Source organism: Seriola dumerili, unplaced genomic scaffold (genome assembly GCF_002260705.1).
Source record: "Seriola dumerili isolate Sdu_G_001 unplaced genomic scaffold, Sdu_1.0 BDQW01000149.1, whole genome shotgun sequence".
NCBI classification, from domain to species: Eukaryota; Metazoa; Chordata; class Actinopteri; order Carangiformes; family Carangidae; genus Seriola; species Seriola dumerili.
Genome location: NW_019174404.1, coordinates 22542889 through 22560999, shown reverse-complemented (window position 1 = coordinate 22560999; position 18111 = coordinate 22542889). Strand labels below are relative to the sequence as shown.

General features: G+C 43.4%; 5 non-coding genes across 5 annotated transcripts; 1 reads left to right on the top strand and 4 right to left on the bottom strand.

The window, feature by feature from the left end:
• Nucleotides 1-9115: 9115 nt before the first annotated feature.
• trnas-gcu lies at nt 9116-9197 on the bottom strand. Its single transcript has one exon. It is a non-coding gene; the product is annotated as a tRNA-Ser (tRNA).
• A 4319-nt stretch (nt 9198-13516) lies between these two features.
• trnas-gcu lies at nt 13517-13598 on the bottom strand. The gene has a single exon. It is a non-coding gene; the product is annotated as a tRNA-Ser (tRNA).
• A 1354-nt stretch (nt 13599-14952) lies between these two features.
• trnas-gcu lies at nt 14953-15034 on the bottom strand. Its single transcript has one exon. It is a non-coding gene; the product is annotated as a tRNA-Ser (tRNA).
• A 676-nt stretch (nt 15035-15710) lies between these two features.
• On the bottom strand, nt 15711-15783 carry trnaa-agc. The gene has a single exon. It is a non-coding gene; the product is annotated as a tRNA-Ala (tRNA).
• Nucleotides 15784-17429: 1646 nt separating this feature from the next.
• trnas-gcu lies at nt 17430-17510 on the top strand. Its single transcript has one exon. It is a non-coding gene; the product is annotated as a tRNA-Ser (tRNA).
• The last annotated feature ends 601 nt before the right edge of the window (nt 17511-18111 follow it).

Below are 18111 nucleotides of genomic sequence, written 5' to 3'. Positions count from 1 at the left end.
AAAGAGTAAGTTGCATTTTTATATAAATTGCAATAAGAAATATAAATATGTACAAGGCAGCTATTTTTAAAAATAAAAAATCTGTGTTACTGAAGGGAAGAACATATGCTATACATGACAAAATATGTATACATTAAAAAAAAACAAAAACTAAATCAATACTGGGTTTTATTCACTGGCTCATACACAACTTGTGTGACAGTGTGCACCACAGTGCATATAGTCTGGGGCTTATTAATACACATGACAACCTTCAAGTGTCAAACAGCCACTAAACTGACAGGAAGTAAAACAGCTCAGAGAGAAAGTGTGTGATGGAAACTTGCTCATGCTGCGATATCTGAGTCAGATTATTAATAATATCTTGTAGATTTGATAATGATATAATTAAATGATTAATTGTTTCATCTGTTATTGGTACAAACAATTAATCCATTTCCCCCAAATCTGTGAGTTAATCAGAGTAAAGATCTAATCAAAACATCAGACAACAAATTAAAACTTTAATTCACAATATGTGAAGTTGTTTTACTTGTAAAACATCAATTTATACATCATTTATTGCACATTGTACATATTTGTGTTTCATTTTCATCATCTTCATTGTTTTTATTGTAAACAGTATATGAAAATATAATTATATTTATATCTAAGCTGCCTGACTTGCAGTACTTGCTTTTGCTTTATCTCTATATATTTTCTTCTTCTGTTTATTGTTATGCTGCAAAACAAATTCCACGTATGTGAAACTACTTGGCAATAAACCTGATTCTGATTAACACATGCTGTCATAGCTTAATGTGATGTGACTGGTTCCAGAAACTTGAAACTCCTTTGAATTTCAACAAAAGGTTTAATCCAGTTTCTCTTCTTAATATTTTGAAAGAACAATAGATGTTAAAAGGCCAATGTCAGACGTGTGTGTTATGTGCAGCTTGTAGTGAAATTTCGCCCTCAAGTGGCTGAAAAAAACTGAGTTATGAAGCTTTGACATGCAGCAAGACACTTACAACAGTTGTTAAACTGAAGCCAGTAAAGTCAGCTCTAAACTACTGTATTTGTTATCAGAAACCTGGAGTGAATTTTATTAAAAGCTTATTTAATGTTATTGATTCCATAACATTATATTGGCAGGTACAATTTATGTTTAAACTGTGTGTAACAGATTTTAAGCCAGTTTTGCTACAGAAAGTGATAAATCCAATGGCATTCATACTGCTATTATTAAATCCACTATCCATCCATCTAGAATCCAGTAGCTGTAGATCCTGTAAGATGCTGCGACTTTTCACCCTTGCTTAATTTCAGACAATCCAATATACCACTTTAATAAAGTCTGCATCTATCTTGAATATGAAGGTGTAAAATACTGTGATTTATTTGCCGCTCTGCTGTACTGCCAGCATTTAATAGCATGTGGGTTAATTGTTAAGGCGTACTGAGGGTCCCTGGTAAAGGATCAATCATACAGAGCTGTAATAATGGCTTTCTAATGGTTCATTGAGGCCGCCTTCCTGCCCTGCAGAGTCCTCCTTTATTCACACATCATGGCCAACTGTGGGGGAGATTTTTATGTCCTTCTGCCAGATGAAGGGCATATCAATTTCTGCAGCTCACAGCCTGTCTAATAAATCAGGAAATTTAACATGGAAGGCCTCAGAAATTCAGAGTGTAGGATCGCTCAACTTGGATACACTTGTAGCCATTGGGTAAAGGGAGGGTGTGGTGTGCAGGGGGTGGGGTGGGAGGCGTCCGCTGCATCACTACGGCACTGTGTTTTTCTATGTATTATTAATGGTCTGCGGTACAAGTTTGTTATTCAGTGGAAGTGAGCCTTGAGTAGTGCGAAGCAGGGTGAGTGCTGGTGGGAGGTCGGGAATGATAGTGTAAGGTAGCAGAGAACATTTGTAAAATCAGCCAACCAAGGACAGCAAGAAACTTTATGCTCTCCAAAGAGTTTCCAAATGAGAGATATTATCAGATTTCTTTTTCTGTGGAGACTGAGGAGAAAAGCAAGCAGGCTACTTATTTCAAGGCTGAAGGTGTTTTAGAAACTGATACGGCAGATCATACTTATTTTCACATGCAGTTTTTACAGAGCGTGATATTAGACCTGGCGTGCACATTTACCGGCTGTATACCTACAATCCAAAGACACTGTAAGTACCTTTGTCTGCAGTCTTACCCCTTCAATTCACATTCTGTGAGATATGTGTCAAAACGCCTCTGAGCCCACAGCAGCACTGTAGCTGATGGAGGTGGGGCAGCAGTAATTGGGAGGTTCAGGTGGTGCTCAGGTGCATACTGACCTGAGAACTCACAGTTTCTGTCTCCTCATTTTAAACACACACTTTCTCATTTCACGTGTGATTCTGCTGGATAGACTGCAGCCAGGTGACCCATGAGATCACATATGTATCTGTTCAAGTTCAACCAGGGTTCCAGTTACATGGGGGACTGGGGTGGGGTGGGGGGTGGGGGGGGAGGGGTGGGTGGATGGGGGGTGGGGGGTCTGACCCTCCCTGATTAAGACTTGGAACCCCCCAAAAGAAGTAAAAACAACAGCTCATGCTTATTGTAAGAATATAATGTGGACATGAAGAAGCTCTTGAAGCTAAATACTTCCAGTTTTCACCCATAATCTCACTCGTGCAGTTTTCTAAGTGCATATACAGGAATTTGAATAATATTTTTTTTTAAAAATCTACAATCTTATTTGCATTTACATTTTTTCTACAGTTTCTTTTATACATTGACAAATCTCACCGAGTTGAAAATCTGGAGACACATTTGCAGATCCCTTCACACATTCACAAATCAGACCAAACATTTACAGACTCACAACCGACGGCCCTCAACTGTGTCATAAAGCATGACAGTGAGCAGCTGATCAGAGCTGAAGAGTCAGAGATGCTGGTTGACACTGGATTATTTATAGACTTATGTATTACACTGCAGTTACAGTAATAAAATCTTCACGGCCACGTCTGTTGTTACTGTAGTTTAGACGTGGTTTGATTTCTTTTAAATCTGCCGAACACTGTCTGGAAAAATAGATCAAAATTTTTCACTTTATGTTGTTTGTCTCGTGCTATGAGGTGTAATTTTAATATGTGACATCATGTCATTCCCTACTTATAATTTCAGATGCTGTTTCTATTTCTTTATTTCTTTGTTGCTCTCCACATCGTCTCCGTCTCTCTCCTTCTCAGTTTTGTGTGTTTTTTTTTTGCCTTTTTCACAGTGATAGGGACAGTGAGAGAGTGACAGGAATGTTGGGGGAGAGAGAAGAGATGACATGCAGTTTCGCAGTGTTCAGTTACCCTTACCTCCCTGTGTGTATTTCAGTCTGTGTCTTTATCAGTTTTTGTCTGTTGAGTTTCCCTCACGTTTCCTTGTCTTCCCGTTACTGTTCCAGAAATTTTCCCCATCATTGAATTTTCTGAGCTTTGCCAGTCATTTGGATTGCCTGGTTTTGGATTTTCCACAGTTTGTGTTGCTGCCTGTACTTCAGTTTTTCACCAGCTTCTATTAAGTTTTTGGATGTATGTGTCTTTTCATGTTTGTCTACTTTTGGGTCCTGTTGTTTTTTTTTGACCTTGCCCGTTGGAGGTTGTTGTCTTAATATGTATTTATTTCTTGTTCTGCAGTTACAGTTTTTGTTATTGTTGCTGTGAGACACCTGTGAGCCTTGAGAGATGGTTCACGTTCTGTGATTTTTTTTTTTCCCCCAAAGGAATCTTCCACTTTTCTTGCTCTGTCATTCCTCTCTGGTTGGTGTCATGTTTTGTTTTTTTTTCATTGTTAATAGTGTAATGACCATGTTACTGTTGTTGCTGTCAATACACCTCTTCCCATGACTCTCCTGTGAGTATTCTGTCCAGCCTAAACCAACCAAACCTTAACCACAGCGTTATCACATCATCAGTCAGATTCATTATTCGGCAGCGATTTGTATCAGTTTTGGAAGACACAGACAAATTATGTAGTCCTGATAATATGGACAGGAATCCCCAGGTTCGATGTATAGTCCGGCATTTTGACTTACAGGTCAGAAATGTCGTGATGCTTTTTGCTGAGAAATATTTTAAATATGACACTGTTGAATTGAGTGAGTGAAACGGGGATTATTTTTCTCGTCTAGCTCATGAAGTAAGAAGTTATGGCCTTTGTCAGGACTCAACTGGGACTTCACCGGTAAACCTCTGTGCAGTGACTGCAGGAACAACTTTCAAACCTCCTCGTGTGTTGCCTCAGGTTAAACTTGCCTTCATCTCTCAACTAATTAGCATCCACAACAGTATACAAAAGGTAAACTGCATAATTCATCTCATATCTCCACACATCCCTGTGGTAGTAGCTAAAGATCTCTGAGGTCCACCGTGTGGGTCTTGTCTTAGAGAAGAAAAAGCCATGTTTCAACACCACCGGCTAATTACAGTATGTTGATGTGAGGCTCCAGAGATTTGCTTTGCCTTGTTAGACTGATAATTGCTTGTAACAACTCCCAGAGAGACTGGAGAAAAGTCGGTGGATGAGTTTTACAAGTCGGGAGGTGAAATCCCTCTGCTCGGCCTGCGCCTGAGGAATAATGAGCATCATTACTAAACCACTTCATCAGTTTTTATCTGATGGTTTTTGATTGAAAAGGGGGACACTAACGAGACGACCCTGAAGTTTATATTCCAGTCTGCAGGGCCAGGATGTCATTTTTCATTCAACCATCAAAAAGAGGTGGTGAAACAAAAACATCTTGTTGGGTCTAATATTGTAAAGTTGCTCTGAGTGAAGCTAGAGAAAGGAAATGGGTCAGTGAAGATGTTCGTCCTCTTGGGAGCAGGAAAATCCTCGGAAATCTAATGGCAATCTGTTTATTATATTATGAGATATGCAATTCAGCTGTAGAGAGGTTTGTTTGACATCTAATCATAAATCAGAAGAAGTCGGCCAGATGTCGCTTGGCTTTGCCTCTAAATGAACTGAAACTGTGTTTTACAAAAAGAAACAAATGTCTTGTAATAAGCAGCACCAAAGACATTATTCTTCATTGTTTCCTTCATGCTGTCAGTGTATCTCTGTCTGGCCGCTCCTTGAAATGTCCATTTTCAGGTCATTATCTCAGTTCTGCATATCATCATCTTTCTCATTAAAGAAATCGCCCATTAACCCCATCCCCCCACCCCCCTTCATGTCTCCCCCCAGAACAAAGTTTTCCTATCTGACTCCGCTCAGATAAATCCCATACAGTAGGTTTCACTTGAAGAGTCATACATTGGATTCAATCATCATGAGAGATGACCGCTGAGGGTTGAGTGGCATCACTCTGCAAATGAGAAGGTCTTTGCTGTTAAACCCTGGCTTTGCTTGATTTGGTAATTATCCAAGTTGATGTATTTACCGGAGGTGAAATCAAACAATATGAGAAAATCAAACTGGATATTAAGTATAAAAAAAAGTTTATAATTTTCTGCCCGTGTTCTGGTGACACATTAGAATATTGATATTCTTTGGTTGGTTCTGAAGCAAGAAATCTCAACAGCTGGCCATACTGCCATGAAATTGGGTATGACAGCTCAAAACCCCCAGTGGCTCCTGTTGATGGTTGTGATGCCTGATCTTTCTTCTAATATCACCATTGTATCACTAATTTCCTGTGATGAATTTTAAAGGATGAGACTACCGTTATTTCTGTGCTTTTCTTATTGTCAGTAAATTCCATGAAAAGACCAAAACCATTAATCTATTAGTCAATCCCTCACCACTTTGAAACCAGTATTCCTTTTCTGGAAGTTTACTATTACTGCTGGCCGAACTGAACAAAATCTTTTCTACTGGTATTTTTGAAAGTGCGATACAAATATTATTCACATTAGTACATACTGCCTCCAGGAACCAGCTGTATGCCTGCACTTTTGCCTTCTGTCTTGCAGTATCATGGCCTGCTGTGTTTTTGTTGCCTTATACTCTGTGACTACAGATGTTGCTGGCATCAGCAACTTGCTGCCTGTGTTGTAGAGGCCAATGTAGCAGAAGCTTCTTGGGATGCCCTGCCATCTCTTCATCTTCATCATCTTCCTCTCCAGCCCCTCAACAGTGCAGATTAGTACCTCTTAAACAAGCCTTATATTTGCCAGGTAGGTCGCTCTTCTCCAGAAATGCCATCCAGGTCTCATTTTTATTGAGCATCTCCTTCACAGTCTACTGTACCCCTTTCCCAATGTCTTCACCATTTCCCTTGGACCATTGGTATGATGTCCTCTGCGATCTTGAAGCGGAACCTATCCATGACACACCCCATCCGCAGTACCAGGCTTCTGGATTTTGTAGGCTTATTGCAACTATATGCCCTCGCTTTTGAGACCTTTCAGTACTACAAACCCTGCATACTGGACTCAGCTGCTGCTGATACCAGGTCTGGTTTAGACTCGTTGCCCTTGGCACTTCCCATACGTGCCGAACTGCAGCCTGTTTTACTTTGTTCTTAATCTGAGAGAACAGTCAACTACAAACCTGAAGGCGCACCATACAAATGGGGTAAAGTTTAGGTTCAACTGTTTAATAACGTATATTACTTCTACTTCTAACTTACTGGAGGTTTAGCTTAACGGAAAAGTGAGTAGTCAAGACAGCTGAATTGCTTTAGATAACTTCCTTTAATTTGTGGAGTTAGAAATGTAAATCCTCTCATTAGATTGTTGTAAAGAGAGTATGTTCCATTCATTCATGTCTGCATATATTTCTTGAATGAATAACATGACAAGACACGCTCACTGACTCTAACTTCTAGCACCACTTCTCTTGGCTTAAAATCACCTGGCTATTATTTGAAAGCAGTTTTCTGAACTTTGAACTTGCTCTTCAATAAAACTAAACTAAAACATTCAGAACAACTTTTTGTCAACTATTCTTTTGATGACTAAAGTATTAAGTTGATGTTTTAAGTGTAAAACCAGACAAAATGTTCATGGTTTTCTTGGACCAAGATGAGAATATAATGTCGTGGCATGTTAACGTTAATAAAAGCTGAATCTAAAACAAAAATGATCGAACGTTTGTGGCAACTACGATGCTTTCCCATCAACTTGTATTTGACTGATACAAAAACAATACAATATTTCAAAGAGTGCGCTTTTAAAAATGATGCTCTGTGGTTGATAATTAGATCAGCATCCAAAAGTGATCAAGGTACAGAGAACATGTTTGTGAGGTGGGAACAAGTGTAGCGCGCAGGGTCTGGATTATGAACCATGTAATTACATCCACAGGGAAGGAATCCCTCTCTGATTAAATGGAATAGAAAATTAGATGCCCCAGTGATTGATCCAAACAATTCTAGTCTATGGAGAAAGTCAACAAACCATTACAATATTCAGTTGTTTTTAATAATCAAAGTAGTGGAAGCTCTGCAAATACAAGTTGCCTCCATTTTGTTGAATTTTGTGATCTTAATGTCGAGTTATTGAATGATGACTCTTCCCAGACATTACTGTGTCATATTTATACGTTATTAATGAAAAGCACCAGTCTGCATACACCTCATGTGATTTACTGCAGGTAATAAAGATCTTAATGTCTGCTGAATCACAACAGAGCCAAGCAGCATTTTTAATAATTAATCCACTTAGCTGGGGCTCAGTCTTTATCAGCAGCTGCAACAGACTCACACGCTTCCCTCTGGCCTCTGAGAGACCTCCTCCGCCGCCCGCCCACCACCTTTTGTCTTTACATTTCAACTCTAATGATCCCGAACAGTTTGTTTACTCCTAATGCTTAATAAGGTGGAATGCTTGCTGATGAATATTAATGCCAGGGCATAATTGGCTCCTATTATGTTCAAAAAATGTTGGAGGAAGGCAGGTCGTTAAGGAAATGAGTGTGTTAAGGCCTCTGATGGCAGCCACGTGGGCAGTCAGAAGAAAATGTTATTAATTGCAGAGGCTGCTGATGTGTTCAGTGTAGTGGGATCTGACACATTAAAATAACAGTGTCAGCCTACTTACTTCTGGACCTTTCACAAGCTATTTGATCCAAATAAATCCTTCATCACGTCCTGAGATTTTCAATTCAACTTTATTTACATAGCCCCAAATCATTAATATTTCCTTGTTTTACCAGAAAGTCCCACTGCGATAAAAAAAATCTCTTTTACAAGAGAGAAACCTGGCCAAGATAGCATTAGGGTGTTATATATATATATATATTCAAATTAGCAGTCCATCGCCTTAACCACTCGGCCACCTCGTCCTCTGGTTAACAAGTTTCAGAGGAAAAAGCGGGTCCTGGTCATGACCTCAGGAACATTTCCAGATGAACAGCTCAGGTTTTTACGTAGGTGCAGGAACATTTGAGAGCTAAATTTAGCCTTTACGCAAAGTAAATCTAGTCTGTCAGACTAGAAGACTTGTAGCGTTATTATGCTGCCCTCATCAATTACAGAAGAATCACATCTCTAGCACCAAGAGAATTTTGGAACTAAAATACCAAAGTATCGGATCTTGTTAAATCCCTACTTATTTGAGCTCAAATGGTGAAGCATTCTCCAGAAGACTTCAATATAGTTGCATTTCTTTTGGGGAAAGGAATGTAACGTGACCAGTATATTTATGCTGTTTGACTGTCAATCGTCATAGGAAATGTCAAAATATTTGCCGAAATGATACATTTTTACAGTACCATAAACCCCTGAGCAGTGTTACCGTGCCAGATGATGGTTTACAACCATTGATCTTAACCTCCTACTGGACTTATGGCATTTCATTGTCTCTCTGGTACCTGAGAACTCACGTGTATAAAGACTCACTGCTTTGCAAACAATGCCTCATCTTCAAGAATGGAGGCTTACTGGAGAATGTGGGCATCGATCCCACTACCTCTCGCATGCTATGCGAGCGCTCTACCATTTGAGCTAAGTCCCCTGTGTGATTTCAGTGTATTTGATACAATGACAGCCAAGCATTGAGGAAAAATTACCCTTTCTCAATTCTGAAAAAACAGACAGTAATCTTAAATGAGCTTTCAAACTGCTGTCAAAATTTGTGAAATGCACATTTATATGCTTTACGTTGCATTTGTCATCGTAAAGCTGAAATGTTGCGGACTAAAGAAAACTCAATCTCGACGAGGATGGGATTCGAACCCATGTGTGCAGAGCACAATGGATTAGCAGTCCATCACCTTAACCACTCGGCCACCTCGTCCTCTGGTTAACGAGTTTCAAAGGAAAAAGCCGGTCCAGGTCCAACTCAGGAGCATTTCCAGGTAAACGCCTCAGGTTTTTACGTAGGTGCGGGGACATTTGAGAGCTTAATTTAGCCCTTATGCCTAGTAAATCTAGCCTGTCAGACGAGAAGGCTTGTAACGTTATTATACTGGCCTCGTCAATTACAGAAGAATCACATCTTCAAGACTTATGACATATTCGGTACATACTGTACTGAGGAAGATAAAATGCCGTCACATTTTCGGGATTTTGGTATCAACTTGGTACCAAAGTATCAGTTCTTGTTACATCCCTACATTTTTAAATACTCACTGGGATATTAGCTGAAATAGTAAAGCCTTCTCCAGAAGACTCCAGATTCCCCTCTCATATTCTTGATGACAGGACAGTATGTCTGAAGAACACGTTATATATATAGTTATATAACAATACATTTTCCTCCTCCTTGAACCGTCACCTTACCGTGGTGGAGGAGTTTGAGAGCCCTAATGACCCTAGGAGCTATGTTGTCGGGGGCATTTTGCCCCTGGTAGGGTCTCCCAAGGCAGATTGGTCCTAGATGAAGGGCCAGACGAAGAACGGTTCAGAAGATCCCAATGATGAATACTATCCAGAACCCGAGTACCCGGCCCGGAGGGACACCGGGGCCCCGCCCTGGAGCCAGGCCTGGGGTTGGGGCCCGTGGACGAGCGCCTGGTGGCCGGGCCTTAGCCCATGGAGCCCGGCCGGGCCCAGCCCAAACCGGCTACATGGGTTCGTCTCCCAGTGGGCTCACCACCTGCAGGAAGAATCAGAGGGATCCGGTGCATTGTGGATTGGGCAGCAGACCAAGGCGGGGGCCTTGGCGGTCCGATCCTCGGTTACGGAAACTGGTCTTTGGAACATGGAATGTCACCTCTCTGGCAGGGAAGGAGCGGGAGCTTGTGGAAGAGGTCGAGCGATACCAGCTAGATATAGTCGGCCTCACCTCGACACATAGCGTCGGCTCCGGAACCCAAGTCCTTGAGAGGGGCTGGTCTCTCCTCTTTGCTGGAGTTGCCCCGGGTGAGAGGTGGAGGGCCGGGGTGGGCTTCTTGGTGTCCCCCAGGCTCTCTACCTGTACATTGGAGTTTACCCCGGTGGACGAAAGGGTTGCGTCCCTGCGCCTTCGGGTCGGGGATCGGGTTCTGACTGTTGTCGTCACTTATGCACCGAACGGCAGTTCAGACTACCCGCCCTTTTTGGAGTCCTTGGGACGGGTGCTGGAAAGTGCCCCGAAAGGGGACTCCATTGTCCTACTGGGAGACTTCAACGCTCACGTGGGCAATGACAGCGTGACCTGGAAGGGTGTGGTGGAGAGGAACAGCCTGCCCGATCTGAACCCGAGCGGCGTTCAGTTATTGGACTTCTATGCTAGTCACAGCTTGGCCATAACTAACACCATGTTCAAAACTAAGGATGTCCACAGGTGCACTTGGCACCAGGACACCCTAGGTCGCAGGTCTATGATCGACTTTGTAGTCGTATAATCAGACCTGCGGCCGCATGTTTTGGACACTCAGGTAAAGAGAGGAGCAGAGTTGTCAACCGACCACCACCTGGTGATGAGTTGGATCAGATGGCGGGGGAAGACGCCGCGCAGACCTGGCAGGCCCAAACGGGTTGTGAGGGTCTGCTGGGAAAACCTGGCGGAAGAACCCGTCAAGATGATTTTCAACGCACACCTTCGGCCGAGTTTCGACCACGTCCCGAGGGCAGTGGGGGACATTGAGTCTGAATGGGCCTTGTTCCGCTCTGCTATTGTTGAGGCGGCTGTTGCAAGCTGCGGCCGCAAGGTAGCTGGGGCCAGTCGTGGTGGTAACCCCCGTACCCGCTGGTGGACACCAGCGGTGGGGGAAGCTGTCAGGCTGAAGAAGGAGGCCTACAGGGCGTGGTTGGCCTGTGGGTCTCAGGAATCAGCTGACTGGTACCGGCGGGCCAAGCGGAGTGCAGCTGCAGCAGTTGCTGAGGCAAAAACTCGGACGTGGGAGGAGTTCGGTGAGACAATGGAGGAAGACTATCAATCGGCTCCAAAAAGGTTCTGGCAAACCGTCCGACGCCTCAGGGGGGGAAGGCGGCAACTCGCTCACACTGTTTACAGTGGGGGCGGGGAGCTGCTGACGTCAACTGAGGATATAGTGGGACGGTGAAAGGAATACTTTGAGGTGCTCCTCAATCCCGCCAACACGTATTCCGTAGAGAAAAAAGAGCCAAGAGACCTGGGTATGGATGATCTAATCTCCGGGGCAGAAGTCGCCGACGTAGTGAAACAACTGCGCGGTGGCAGAGCCCCGGGGGTTGATGAGATCCGCCCTGGGTATCTCAAGGCTCTGGATGTTGTAGGGCTGTCTTGGTTGACACGCCTCTGCAACATTGCGTGGACATCGGGGGCAGTGCCTTTGGAGTGGCAAACCGGGGTGGTGGTCCCCATCTTTAAGAAGGGAGACCAGAGGGTGTGTTCCAACTACCGTGGAATTACACTCTTCAGCCTCCCTGGTAAGGTCTATGCCAGGGTACTGGAAAAGAGGGTCCGATCGATAGTTGAACCTCAGATCGAGGAGGAGCAATGTGGTTTTCGTCCTGGGCGTGGAACTGTGGACCAGCTCTTTACCCTCGCTAGGGTGCTGGAGGGAGCATGGGAGTTTGCCAATCCAGTCCACATGTGTTTTGTGGATTTGGAGAAGGCTTACGACCGTGTTCCCAGGGGCACCCTGTGGGGGGCACTCCGGGAGTATGGGGTGGATGGCCCCTTGTTAGTGGCCATTAAATCCCTGTACCAAAGGAGTGTGAGTCTGGTTCGCGTAGCCGGCAGTAAGTCGGACCTGTTCCCGGTGAGGGTTGGACTCCGCCAGGGCTGCCCTTTGTCACCGGTTCTGTTCATAACTTTTATGGACAGAATTTCTAGGCGCAGCCGGGTGGTGGACGGGTTTGGTTTCGGTGGCGGGAGGATCTCGTCTCTGCTTTTTGCGGATGATGTGGTCCTCCTAGCTTCATCGAACGCCGACCTTCAGCTCTCGCTTGGGCGGTTCGCGGCCGAGTGTGAAACGGCTGGGATGAAAATCAGCACCTCCAAGTCTGAGGCCATGGTTCTCAGCCGGAAACGGGTGGATTGCCCGCTTCAGGTCGGGGGGGAGGCTTTGCCTCAGGTGGAGGAGTTTAAGTATCTCGGGATCTTGTTCACAAGTGAGGGTAGGATGGAGCGGGAGATCGACAGGCGTATTGGGGCGGTGTCAGCAGTGATGCAGACGCTGAATCGGTCCGTTGTGAGGAAGAGGGAGCTAAGCCGGAAGGCGAAGCTCTCAATTTTCCGGTCGATCTACGTTCCGATCCTCACCTATGGTCATGAGCTTTGGGTAATGACCGAAAGAACGAGATCACGAGTACAAGCAGCCAAAATGAGTTTGCCGGGCTCAGCCTTAGAGATAGGGTGAGGAGCTCGGTCATCCGGGAGGGACTCGGAGTAGAGCCGCTGCTCCTCCATGTCGAGAGGAGCCAGTTGAGGTGGTTCGGGCATCTAGTGAGGATGCCTCCTGGACGCCTCCCTGGGGTGGTGTTTCGGGCATGTCCTACCGGGAGGAGACCTCGAGGTCGACCAAGGACACGCTGGAGGGATTATATCTCTCGGCTGGCCTCGGAACGCCTCAGGATTCTCCCGGAGGAACTGGTGGAAGTGGCTGGGGAGAGGGCCATCTGGACCTCTCTGTTGAGGCTGCTGCCCCCGTGACCCGGATCCGGATAAGCGGGAGACGACGAGACGAGACGATACATTTCCACAGTTGTATAATGTTGTCCAAGAGTGACATCAATCATGTGCACTATTTCGATGTATTATGAGCCTCCAAATACATAGACATATCTGCCAAACTGGAGTATTATAAATTGGTGAGCAGTGTTAACATGTCTGATAATGCTTCACAGGGATTGATCTTTACATCAAACTGGACTTATAGGATGGCATTTCATTGTCTCTCTGGTATCTGAGTACTCACTTATTTGTCCACTGGGTTGGTGTGTAAAGAATCACTGCTTTGCGCACGATGCCTCCTCTTCAAGAATAAAAGTTTATTGGAGAATGTGGGCATTGATCCCACTACCTCTCGCATGCTAAGCAAGCGCTCTACCATTTGAGCTAATTCCCCTGTAAAAGACTGCAGCTCCTTGGTTTTTCCAGGTTCTTTCCAAGTACATGTCACAGCGTATTAATGAGGAGGAGAACATTTGGGGTAGAATCTGCTCTTGTTGACATGGAAATGTTGCGGACTAAAGAAAACTCTATCCCGACGAGGATGGGATTCGAACCCATGCGTGCAGAGCACAATGGATTAGCAGTCCATCGCCTTAACCACTCGGCCACCTCGTCCTCTGGTTCATAAATTTAGAGCAAAAACACGGGTCCGGGTCATGAACTCAGGAGCATTTCCAGGTAAACGCCTCATGTTTTAACATAGGTGCGGGGACATTTGAGAGCTTAATTTAGCCCTTATGCCTAGTAAATCTAGCCTGTCAGATGAGAAGGCTTGTAGCGTTATTATGCTGGCCTTTTTTCAATTTTTTCAATTTTTTTTTCACCACCCTGCAAACTGACAAGTAATCTTAACTAAGTTTTCAAACAACTTCCTTGAAGACAGGTGCACTTGTTTTTTGGAGCTATATGAAGTGACAATAGCGTATTTATGATGTTAACTATCAAGCCGCATAGGAAATGCCAAGCGAATTGCCACAACGATACATTTCCACAGTTACATAATTGTGTCGAGGAGTCGCATTAATCCTGTGCAGTGTTTCAATGTCTTATAAGCCTCCAATCAAATAGACGTATTTGCCAAACTTGGTTAGAGAATAACATAAAGGCTGAGTAGTGTTTTGGTGCCTGATTAGCAGTCAAACCATTAACTTATTTGTCAATGTGGACTTCAGGATGACATTTCATTGACTCCTTATTTGTCGACTGGGCTGATGTGTAAAGAATCCCTTCTTTGCACACGATGCCTCTTCTTCAAGAATGGAGGTTTATTGGAGAATGTGGGCGTCGATCCCTCTACCTCTCGCATGCTAAGCGAGCGCTCTACCATTTGAGCTAATTCCCCTATGTGATTTTAGTGTATTTGATACAATCACAGCCAAGCATGGAGGAAAAATTACCCTTTCTCAATTCTTAAAAAGAGAAAGTGATCTTAAATGAGCTTTCAAACTGCTGGCATAATTTGTGAAATGCACATTTATACTCTTTACGTTGCATTTGTCATAGGAAATGACAATACAATTCCGACAAAAATAACTTTTCAGTTTTATAACTTGGTCCTGGAGTATTATAAATTGGTGAGCAGTGTTAACATGTCTGATAATGCTTCACAGGGATTGATCTTTACATCAAACTGGACTTATAGGATGGCATTTCATTGTCTCTCTGTAACCGGAGTATTCAATTATTTGTCCACTGGGCTGGTGTGTAAAGACTCATTGCTTTGCACACGATGCCTCCTCTTCAAGAAAAGAGTTTTGCTGGAGAATGTGGGCATCGATCCCACTACGTATCGCATGCTAAGCAAGCGCTCTACCATTTGAGCTAATTCCCCTGTAAGGACTGGAGCTCCTTGGTTTTTCCAGGGTCTTTCCAAGTACATGTCACAGCGTATTAATGAGGAGGAGAACATTTGGGGTAGAATCTGCTCTTGTTGACATGGAAATGTTGTGGACTAAAGAAAACTCTATATCGTCGAGGATGGGATTCGAACCCATGCGTGCAGAGCACAATGGATTAGCAGTCCATCGCCTTGACCACTCGGCCACCTCGTCCTCTGGTTCATAAATTTTAAGCGAAAACACGGGTCCGGGTCATGAACTCAGGAGCGTTTCCAGGTAAACGCCTCAGGTTTTAACGTAGGTGCGGGGACATTTGAGAGCTTAATTTAGCCCTTATGCCTAGTAAATCTAGCCTGTCAGACGAGAAGGCTTGTAGCGTTATTATGCTGGCCTTTTTTCAATTTTTTCAATTTTTTTTTCACCACCCTGCAAACTGACAAGTAATCTTAACTAAGTTTTCAAACAACTGCCTTGAAGACAGGTGCATTTGTTTTGTGGAGCTAAATGAAGTGAGAATAGCGTATTTATGATGTTAACTATCAATCCGCATAGGAAATGCCAAGCGAATTTCCGCAACGATACATTTCCACAGTTGTATAATATTGTACAAGAGTGACATTAATCCGGTGCAGTGTTTCGATGTCTTATAAGCCTCCAATCACATAGACGTATTTGCCAAACTTGGTCATAGAATACCATAAAGGCTGAGCAGTGTTTTGATGCCTGATAAGCAATCAAACCCATCAAAGTGTTTGTCAATGTGGACTTCAGGATGACATTTCATTGACTCCTTCGGACATGAGTATTCACTCACACTCACATGAGTACTCACTTTTTTGTCAACTGGGCTGTCGCGTAAAGACTCACTGATTCAAGAATGGAGGTTTACTGGAGAATGTGGGCATCGATCCCACTACCTCTCGCATGCTAAGCGAGCGCTCTACCATTTGAGCTAATTCCCCTGTGTGTTTTCTGTGTATTTGATGCAATGACAGCCAAGCATTGAGGAAAAATTACCCTTTCTCAACTCTGAAAAACAGACAGTAATCTTAAATGCGCTTTCAGACTGCTGTCAAAATTTGTGAAATGCACATTTATATGCTTTACGTTGCATTTGTCATAGGAAATGACAATACAATTCCGACAAAAATAACTTTTCAGTTTTATAACTTGGTCCTGGAGTATTATAAATTGGTGAGCAGTGTTAACATGTCTGATGATGCTTCACAGGTATTGATCTTTACATCAAACTGGACTTATAGGATGGCATTTCATTGTCTCTCTGTAACCGGAGTATTCAATTATTTGTCCACTGGGCTGGTGTGTAAAGACTCATTGCTTTGCACACGATGCCTCCTCTTCAAGAAAAGAGTTTTACTGGAGAATGTGGGCATCGATCCCACTACGTCTCGCATGCTAAGCAAGCGCTCTACCATTTGAGCTAATTCCCCTGTAAGGACTGGAGCTCCTTGGTTTCGCAAAGGCAGTGATTCTTTACACACCACCCAGTGGACAAATAAGTGAGTACTCAGATACCAGAGAGACAATGAATGCCATCCTATGAGTCCAGTGTCAGTTAAAGATCAACGCTGTGAAGGGTCATCAAACATGTTAACACTGCTCGCCGATTTATATACTCCAGGACCAGTTATAAAACTGTGAAAAGTCATCTTTGACGCAATTGATTTGTCATTTCCTATGACAAATGCAACGTAAAGAGTATAAATGTGCATTTCACAAATTATGCCAGCAGTTTGAAAGCTCATTTAAGATCACTTTCTCTTTTTAAGAGTTGAGAAAGGGTAATTTTTTTTCTCAATGCTTGACTGTGATTGTATCAAATACACTGAAAAACACAGGGGAATTTAGCTCAAATGGTAGAGCGCTCGCTTAGCATGCGAGAGGTAGTGGGATCGATGCCCACATTCTCCAGTAAACCTCCATTCTTGAATCAGTGAGTCTTTACGCGACAGCCCAGTTGACAAAAAAGTGAGTACTCATGTGAGTGTGAGTGAATACTCATGTCCGAAGGAGTCAATGAAATGTCATCCTGAAGTCCACATTGACAAACACTTTGATGGGTTTGATTCTTTATCAGGCATAAAACACTGCTCAGCCTTTATGGTATTCTGTGACCAAGTTTGGCAAATACGTCTATGTGATTGGAGGCTTATAAGACATCGAAACACTGCACCGGATTAATGTCACTCTTGTACAATATTATACAACTGTGGAAATGTATCGTTGCGGAAATTCGCTTGGCATTTCCTATGCGGATTGATAGTTAACATCAATAAATACGCTATTCTCACTTCATTTAGCTCCAAAACAAATGCACCTGTCTTCAAGGCAGTTGTTTGAAAACTTAGTTAAGATTACTTGTCAGTTTGCAGGGTGGTGAAAAAAAAAATAGAAAAAATTGAAAAAAGGCCAGCATAATAACGCTACAAGCCTTCTCGTCTGACAGGCTAGATTTACTAGGCATAAAGGGCTAAATTAAGCTCTCAAAATGTCCCGCACCTACGTTAAAACCTGAGGCGTTTACCTGGAAACGCTCCTGAGTTCATGACCCGGACCCGTGTTTTCGCTTAAAATTTATGAACCAGAGGACGAGGTGGCCGAGTGGTCAAGGCGATGGACTGCTAATCCATTGTGCTCTGCACGCATGGGTTCGAATCCATCCTCGACGAGATAGAGTTTTCTTTAGTCCGCAACATTTCCATGTCACAAGAGCAGATTCTACCCCAAATGTTCTCCTCCTCATTAATACGCTGTGACATGTACTTGGAAAGAACCTGGAAAAACCAAGGAGCTCCAGTCCTTACAGGGAATTAGCTCAAATGGTAGAGCGCTTGCTTAGCATGCGAGACGTAGTGGGATCGATGCCCACATTCTCCAGTAAAACTCTTTTCTTGAAGAGGAGGCATCGGTGCAAAGCAATGAGTCTTTACACACCAGCCCAGTGGACAAATAATTGAATACTCCGGTTACAGAGAGACAATGAAATGCCATCCTATAAGTCCAGTTTGATGTAAGATCAATACCTGTGAAGCATCATCAGACATGTTAACACTGCTCACCATTTAATAATACTCCAGGACCAAGTTATAAAACTGAAAATTTATTTTTGTCGAATTGTATTGTCATTTCCTATGACAAATGCAACGTAAAGCATATAAATGTGCATTTCACAAATTTTGACAGCAGTCTGAAAGCGCATTTAAGATTACTGTCTGTTTTCAGAGTTGAGAAAGAAAGGGTAATTTTTTCCTCAATGCTTGGCTGTATTG